The sequence below is a fragment of the Micromys minutus genome (assembly GCF_963924665.1).
Source record: "Micromys minutus genome assembly, chromosome: 12".
Lineage (NCBI taxonomy): Eukaryota > Metazoa > Chordata > Mammalia > Rodentia > Muridae > Micromys > Micromys minutus.
In genome coordinates, this window is record NC_137981.1 from 9,099,230 (window position 1) to 9,107,526 (window position 8,297).

At 41.7% G+C, this 8,297-nt stretch overlaps 1 pseudogene across 1 annotated transcript; it reads left to right on the plus strand.

Annotated features, from left to right (window-relative positions):
* Positions 1–1,806: 1,806 nt before the first annotated feature.
* On the plus strand, positions 1,807–2,757 carry LOC308428024 (poly(rC)-binding protein 2-like; annotated as a pseudogene). The gene is made up of 2 exons: positions 1,807–2,086; positions 2,228–2,757. The product of its transcript is annotated as a poly(rC)-binding protein 2-like (transcript).
* The last annotated feature ends 5,540 nt before the right edge of the window (positions 2,758–8,297 follow it).

Below are 8,297 nucleotides of genomic sequence, written 5' to 3' on the forward strand. Positions count from 1 at the left end.
TTCTGAGTCACCAACATCACAGGATATCAGTCATTGTGTGCTTAGATAGCAGATTGTGAGGTTCCCAATCAGAACCAAACTTCACAGGGACAGAGAGAGAGAGAGAGAGAGAGAGAGAGAGAGAGAGAGAGAGAGAGAGAGAGAAATTCAAGGTGATGATCATGGGGAACAAAATGAGGAGAAGGGGAGTTCCTGCTGCAGAAACACCTATTCTGGTATAGAACTCATCTGTTCCATAAACAGTACGGACTCTGTAACTCCACAGGTCAGAAAGAAACAGTGATCAATGTGTCTTCCCATCTAGTACCCCCACCCCCAGATGAATTTATTTTTAGGGACCCTTAAATCTCTATCGAAATCCTGGAAACCTATGTTCTAGAAAAGTTTGTATTTGTTATCCAAGCGATTTATCAGAGTGATAAGCTATTGAATCTCCTAAGTGCCATCAGTGGTACCCAGAGATAAGATCAGGACTAAACTTATGCTGAAAGGAATAGAAAGCTTAAAAACTGTCTTTTGTTACTGGTACTCACACTTTAGCCTCTAAAACCCTAATTTAATCCTAATTTCAATCCCTTGGTTTCTTATGAGCCTGTTATTGAACACAGAAGTGTGTTGTGTGAAGAGGGTGGTAAGTTGAATTCATGTTTACCTTCTTCTCATTCCTCTAAGTCAGGAGGCTGAACTAGGACTCTACCCATTCCATATGAGACGTGATTCAAGGACTTAGAAACAATGAACCTTCCAAAAGCTTGAAGTGGTATGCTTGGGTTCCTGTCAGATAAAACATTGTTATTACCTGGAAGCATGCCCATGATTCGTTAGAAACTGCTCTTAAAAGCTGTTCCACAGTCACTCTCTGTGTATGGAAAACTGTCCCCCATCACCAACCCAAGATGTTTAAGCAAAGACAATGAGAACAGAAGAAAACCGTAGTCTAGAAACAAACACCATTTCATCACTGCTCCAGTCTGGGTAACATCACCTCCGTGTCCTCAGCAGCTGTCTCCCTGCACCCGCTGCCCCTGCTGCTTGCTCTGTCTTAGATTTTCCAGAAAGAAACATGTGAGATGAGCCGCAGGAGGATTTGGCTTGTATGGCACGTACTTTGAATGCGCAATCCTTCCATGTAAAAGCAGAAGAGCCAGAAAAAATAAAGTCTGCCATCTGTCTTGCTGAAGTAGTCATCTAAGAAGCCAGTTAGAGAACCACTGTGCAGCCATGAATCAGCCAGGCTGATCTGAGCCATTTCCAGCAGTGTACCAGTATCAAAAACCAACTCTCAAGTGAGGACAATTCTGCCAAATAGATTACAGGACAATCTGACATGCTGGGGACAGGATGGCGCTGTCAGTTCATGCAAATGCTGTTGAACATCCCAAGAGCTATTAAGAGTCTGGATCATAAACTTAGTCTCAGTTGACTTGCCTCTGGTTGGGACTATGTGCTGGTTGTTTGCCCAGGCACAACCTCGTTTTAACCAAAATTAGTCTTAATCAGCTTGGCTGAGTAATAAAACAGCCAGAATCTACTGCCAGCATGCAATTTAAATGGCTTCTACAACAATTTATAGCTTAGAGGAGAACAGAACATTTTTGTTGTTGTTCTGCAATGGATTAATCCCTCTCCTACACCCCAGAATGTTCTTATTCAATGCCGTGAGGACACTGGGACAGTGAAATAGCCAGAGCATGGAGCAAGCATTTTGAAATTCTTCTGTAATACCTCAGCAACTTCTATGTGGGTGTTCCCTTTCCTCCAGTGACCAAAGACTTGACCACTCAAAGCTCCCTGTAACCTCTAGACATGGACACCAGTGCGATTGAAGGTGGATTAAGAGTCACTCTCACCATCAGGCTATTTATGCGTGGAAAGGAAGTTGGCAGTATCATCGGAAAGAAAGGAGAATCAGTTAAGGAAATGCGCGAGGAGAGAGGTGCACATATCAACATCTCAGAAGGGAATTGTCCTGAGAGGATGATCACTTTGGTTGGACCGACCAATGCCATCTTCAAAGCCTTTGCTATGATCACTGACGAACTGGGGGAGGACATAAGCAGCTCTAGGACCAATAGCACAGCTGCCGGTAGACACACACACACACACACACACACACACACAAAACTGAGCGGGCAATCAGTATTGCTTGCATTCAGTAATCCATCATTGGTCTACATGGTCATGTTGGAGCCACACCCCCAAAGGGCGTGACCACCCAGTTTTTCAGTCATCTTTGTAGGTGGTCAGGACAAGTACAGCACGGGTGGCGACAGTGCGAGCTTTCCCCACACCACCCTTCTATGTGCCTCCAACCTGACCTGGAGGGACCACCTCTAGAGTCTTATACCATTCAAGGACAGTTTGCCATTCCACAGCCAGATTTGACCAAGCTGCACCAGTTGGCAATGCAACCATCTCATTTTCCCATGACCCGTGGCAACACCGGATTTAGCGGCATTGAATCCAGCTCTCCAGAGGTGAAAGACTATTGGAGTTTGGAAGCATCTGCCCAAACTACTTCTCATGAACTCACCATTCCAAATGATTTGATTGGCTGCATAATCAAGCGTCAGGGTCCCAAAATCAATAAGATCCTTCAGATGGCTGGGGCACAGATGAAAATCGCAAACTGATCGACAGGATAGCATCACTGGATCTGCTGCCAGCATCAGCCTGGCTCGGTATCTAATCAATGTCAGGCTTCCCTCGGAGACACGTGGAATGGAGAGCAGCAGCACAGAACAGATTCTCCCATAATCCTTTTCTGCTGTTCACCTCCACCCATGATCCACCTGTGTAGTTTCTGAACAGTCGGCGACTTCGGGTTTTAAATAGTTTGTAATTTTCAGTTTCGTAATGATAGTGGTGTTTTTTCTTTTCTTTTTTCTTTTTTGGCTCATGAATTTTTGTTTGTCATGGAAATGTAAGAGTGGACTAATACATTTCAGTTTAGTTCTGTGATATCAGAAATTTTTTTAAAAAAATTAAAAGATGGACTGGAGCTTTTATGTGGAAAAAAAAAATGTCATGTCACCACAGTCAGAATGTTTATGGTCAAGAATACAAATGACAAGCTGCAGCAGTGCCGAGGACAATGAGGGTGGCCATGTCTGCAGAAATGGATGCTTCTGAGTCTACACTAATGCAGAAAATAGATTGAAACTAAACATTCATTAACCGACAAGTGGATATAGACTATGTGGGACATCTACTCAAGTGCACATAACTAAGCTATCGAGGAAAATAAAATAATAGCATTTGCAAGCAAATGAAGGGAACTGGGAGGTACCATATTGAATGAGGTCACCCAGGATCAAACTATCAAGAAAAATAAAATAATAAAAATCACATGTACATAAATAGAACTGGGAAGTACCATAATGAATAAGTTCATTCAGGATCAAAAGCACAAATGTCAGGTGCTCTCTATTCTATGTGGTTTTCAGCTTTGAGATTTTTATATTTGTATGTTTAACTTGAAGCACATGGAAGCCATTAGAAAACTGACCATACTTTCAGCTAACCATCAAACGAAACAGAGGGACCCCAATGAAAGAGCTAGAGAAAGGATTGAAGGAGCTGAGAAGGTTTGCAACATCCTGGGAAGAACAACATTATCAACCAAAAAAACCTCCCAGAACTGCCAGGGTCCAAAACACCAACCACTGAGCACACATGAAGAGACCCATGGCTCCAGTTGCATATGTAGTAGAGGACAGCAGTGTCTGGCATCAATGGGAGAAGAGGCCTTTGGTCCAGTGAAGGGGAGTTTTCCCAGTGTAGGGGAATGACAAGGTGCTGAGGTGGAGAGGGTGATTGGGAGAGGACCAAGAGCACCTTCAAGAAAGCAAGTAGAGGGGGAGGGGGAATGAAAGTTGGGGGAAAGAAAATAATATTTGAAATGTAAATACAGAGACTATCCAATAAAAAAATAAATTAAAAAAGGAAAAAAATGAAAAAGAAAACTGACCATAGAAGAATTTTGTTCTAAGGGCATAGGAAATATTTCAAAAGAATTGTAACAGAAAATCTCCAAAAATTAGGCAAAATAAACGCTAATCCATATATAAGAGGCATTTGGAACACAAAACAAACAAGAACAGAATATAATGTCCCCTTCTCGTATATAAGAGACACTAAAAAGGAAGGAAGGAAGGAAGAAAGGAAGGAAGGAAGGGAGGGAGGGAGGGAGGGAGGGAGTGTGAGATTACAGACTAGTTTCCATAATAAACATAGTTGAAAAATTCTCACTCAAACACTAAACTGAATTCAACAACGCATTAAAAAGATCAGTCACTGTCTGGTCAATATAGTCCTAGTGACATTGCAAACAGTATAGATTATTGATGTAGCTCATGATTGGCTCTCAAGGACTGAGGATGGGCTGGAAAGACTGCTTAGAACACAGAACTTAAAGGATTCAAGCAGAATATGACCTGAAAATCTCTTTCCTGGAGTCTAGCTTCCATGGATCTAGAAAATACCACGCAAGCTGTTAAACAGTCCCACCCCCTGTCAGGCACCACAGTTACCAGCATGACAAGATATGCCTAAGGGTGCAAAACGTCCTGCTCACATGCTAGTAGCAATCTACAGCAGTCTAACTGAGCCTAAGGCTCATACAACAGGAGAGAAACTGTGCTTGATATAGGAAACCTACTCAGCTTCCGGTGACGCGTGAGGTCATGGGTCTTAGAAAATCATCTATGATCACCACTTTGATAGACCAGCACAATTTCATAGATCATTCTAAATTTTATCCTTATACCAAAAGGCAAATGTTTACATTATCTCTCAGCAAAGAGACCTCTCTTTACAGCAAATGAAGACCATTACCGAAAACCACAACTAGATACAATGTAGAGATCAACATAGTGTAGAAATTCCAGAAACAAGAGCTACATGGACACCCCAACTCCTGCATCTCCTGTCCAGGAAACACAGGAAAGGAAGTATCAGAAATAGTGTAAATGCTAGAACACCAGATAGTCTGCTGGGGTTCAGTCTTCCCTAGAAATGGCTGCATATGAAAGTAACTAATGGTGGCTAGTAGACAAAAAAATTATCCTTCTACTGGGATGAGTCCTCTTATTGGCTGTCCAGCTCAGAGTAGTCGGTCTTGAAACAATATAAACCAACAAGAAAAATGGGCTTAACGGGTTGTTTTTATACATTTTTGTGCATACACATGCACACACACTCACACACACAGACCAACAGACAGACAGACAGACAGACATAGTACATACACAGATACACACACATGCACATACACATACATACACACAAATACATATACACATACACAAAAACACACATAAATATATACATATACTCAGACACATATATACATATACACATGTACACACAAACACACAGACACATACATACATACATACATACATACATACACAGACAGACACACACTCACACAAACTCACATACATACATGCATACATACATACATAACATAATTGAGAATGAGGTTGCGGGAAGGAAGTTAAAAGGGGATGGAGGATAAAACAAGGAGTTTTCAATTTAAAACATATTAAAATTTTTTAGAAAGTATTATTTGCCATAATCAAATTAGATTTATTCTAGAGATACAGGGATAGTTCAATATGCATAAGTCAATAAATATTGTAATCATCAGAATTATATGGGCATCTTGGTAAATTCATAAAAAGCATTTGACAAAAACCAACATCCTTTCACATTAAAAGTCCTGAAGAAAAATGGTGTAAATGTAACATATCTCAGTGTAGCAAAGGCTATTTATGCAAAACAATAGCCAATATTATATTAAATGAAGAAGATGCAAAGCGTTCTGACTAAAATCAGGACTAAGACACAATTGTTCATTTATCTCCACTCCTGTCCATATGCACTGGCTGTCTTAGCTCGAGCAGCATGGATGTGCATGTGTGTGTGTGTGTGTGTGAGAGAGAGAGAGAGAGAGAGAGAGAGAGAGAGAGAGAGATAGAGAGAGAGAGACAGAGAGAGACAGAGACAGAGACAGAGACAGAGAGACAGAGAGACAGAGAGACATAGAGAGAGAGAGATCCTAAAGACTCTACCAGAAAATTCTTAGAGCTCATAAGCACGTTCAGTGAAGACGCAAGCTACAAAATTAACATTTAAAAATTTAGTAACCTTCTTATATAGCAATGACAAACACATGAAGAAAGAACTCAGGGAGACAATTCCATTCACAATAATTGCAAAAATGAAAAGGTAAATACCTGGGAATAAATTTAAGCAAGGATACAAAGACCTCTACAGTGAAAACTTTGAAACACCAAAGAAAAAATAGAAAAAAAAAAAACAGATAAAAAGGCTCCTGGTGCCTGTTAACTGTGAAAATCAGTGCTTGTAGATTCAATGAAATCCCAATCCAAAACCTCACATTTTCACAAAAATCAAGAAAACAAAATTCAAATTGAAATACAAAAATGATAGCAAAAGCAATCCTGAGCCCTGTTACTAAGGGGGTAGGTATGGAGCTCAGAGGTCCCATGTTCAATTCCCAGCACCTACATGATGGTTCAACTATCTGTACCTGAATCTTGGGGATCTGGTGCCTTCTGAACTCCATGGGTATCGGCATGTACACTGTACACACACATAAACACATCCAGGCTAAACACTCATACACATAAAATAAAAATTATTCTTTTAAGCAGAGTATGATATTTCATTTCTAATTTCACATTACATGACTGGACCACACTAATAACAGCAGCATGGTGCTGAAACAAAAGACAGACAGATCAATGCCATGAAACAAAGAGTCCAGGGACAAGGCCATCTGGCTTTGACAAAAATGCTGGAGAAACTGGGCATCTATGTACAGGAAAATAAAAGTAATTTATCACCTCTAAAAATCAGGTCCAGGTAGATCAAGGCCTCAGCATGAGTTTTGAAACTTCAGAGGAAAACGTAGAGAGTGCACCTCGGGATGCCAGTGTGTGGGGGGACTTTATGAACAGAATCACAGCTGCTTGGAAAACGTGACCAATGATTGACAAATGAGACTCTGAATCTAAAAGGCTTTGTGCAGCAAAAGATCCTTGTAAGTGAAGCATCCTAAGAACGGGAGGAAAGCCTTTGCTGGTTGTTTATCTGATGGGATTAATATCTAGGATACATGAAAGACTGGACAAACAAATCATCAAGAAAACTATTCAAATGAAACCAAGCCATGGAGCTGAAGGCTCTCAAAGGAAGCAATGTGTGGCTGATGAACATCCTTAGCCATCGAGGAGACAGACATTAGAACTACTTTGAGGTTCTCTCTCATCCCAGTCAGAATGCGCTCAGCAAGCAGTCAGATGTAAGCAAGGCTGGCAGACATCTGGGGAGAGGGGGACCCCATCCACTGTTGTTAGTGACTCAGCCACTGTGGAAATCAGTGTGGATGTTTCTCTGAAACAGACATGCCATATAGCCCTGATACACCACTCTTGGATACATACCCAAAGGACTGTCTATTAGCACGAAGACATTTGCACATCCACGTTCTTAGCTGTTCTAGGCACAAGAGCTGGGAAGAAGCAACAGCCTTGATGTCCCTCAACATCTTCTCTCACATGTGGACCATAGACTTAAACATTTAGATTTGTGTGTCTAACCTGGAATATCTGTATTAGCTGCAAAGCCCGAAAGGACCCAGGAGAGGGGGAGAGGAAGGGACCTTAGTGGAGGGAGGAAAGAGCAGATCCCATGGGACTGGCAAGTAAAGGAGGAACATCACAGGTTAAAGATTAAAGCAAGGAACAAGGACCATGTAGGAGCGGGAGAAATGGAGGTGTGGGGTAGTGAAAACTGGGAACAATGTGGGGAAGGGGGCTTTATGGAAACTCCCCCTACCTTACAAACTAACTTACAATATAGTTTATAAAGGAAGAAAGAAATTTGAATATATGTGGGGTGCCCTGTTCAGATGACAATGCTGCTGTCAGAAGGTGTGGGTCACTGAATGATTATCTCAGTGCCAGGCATGGGACTTTGTGGGACCAAAATGGCCCAGGGTTATGGAGAAAGTGTCAAGGAGCTTCAACCTGAGAGACCTCAAACATGAGAACGGCAAAGGTTGGCTCCCTTCTCACTCCCGATCCGGCACCATAAAGTCACCTCCCCCACAATCAACCCTAATAAGAATTTGTTACAGTTACAAGGTTCACTCCTTGTCTGGCCAAATAAGCTTACACACACACACACACACACACACACACACACACACACACCACACCACACCACACCACACCCTAGAGTCCCTGGATATGCAGAAGAAGCAT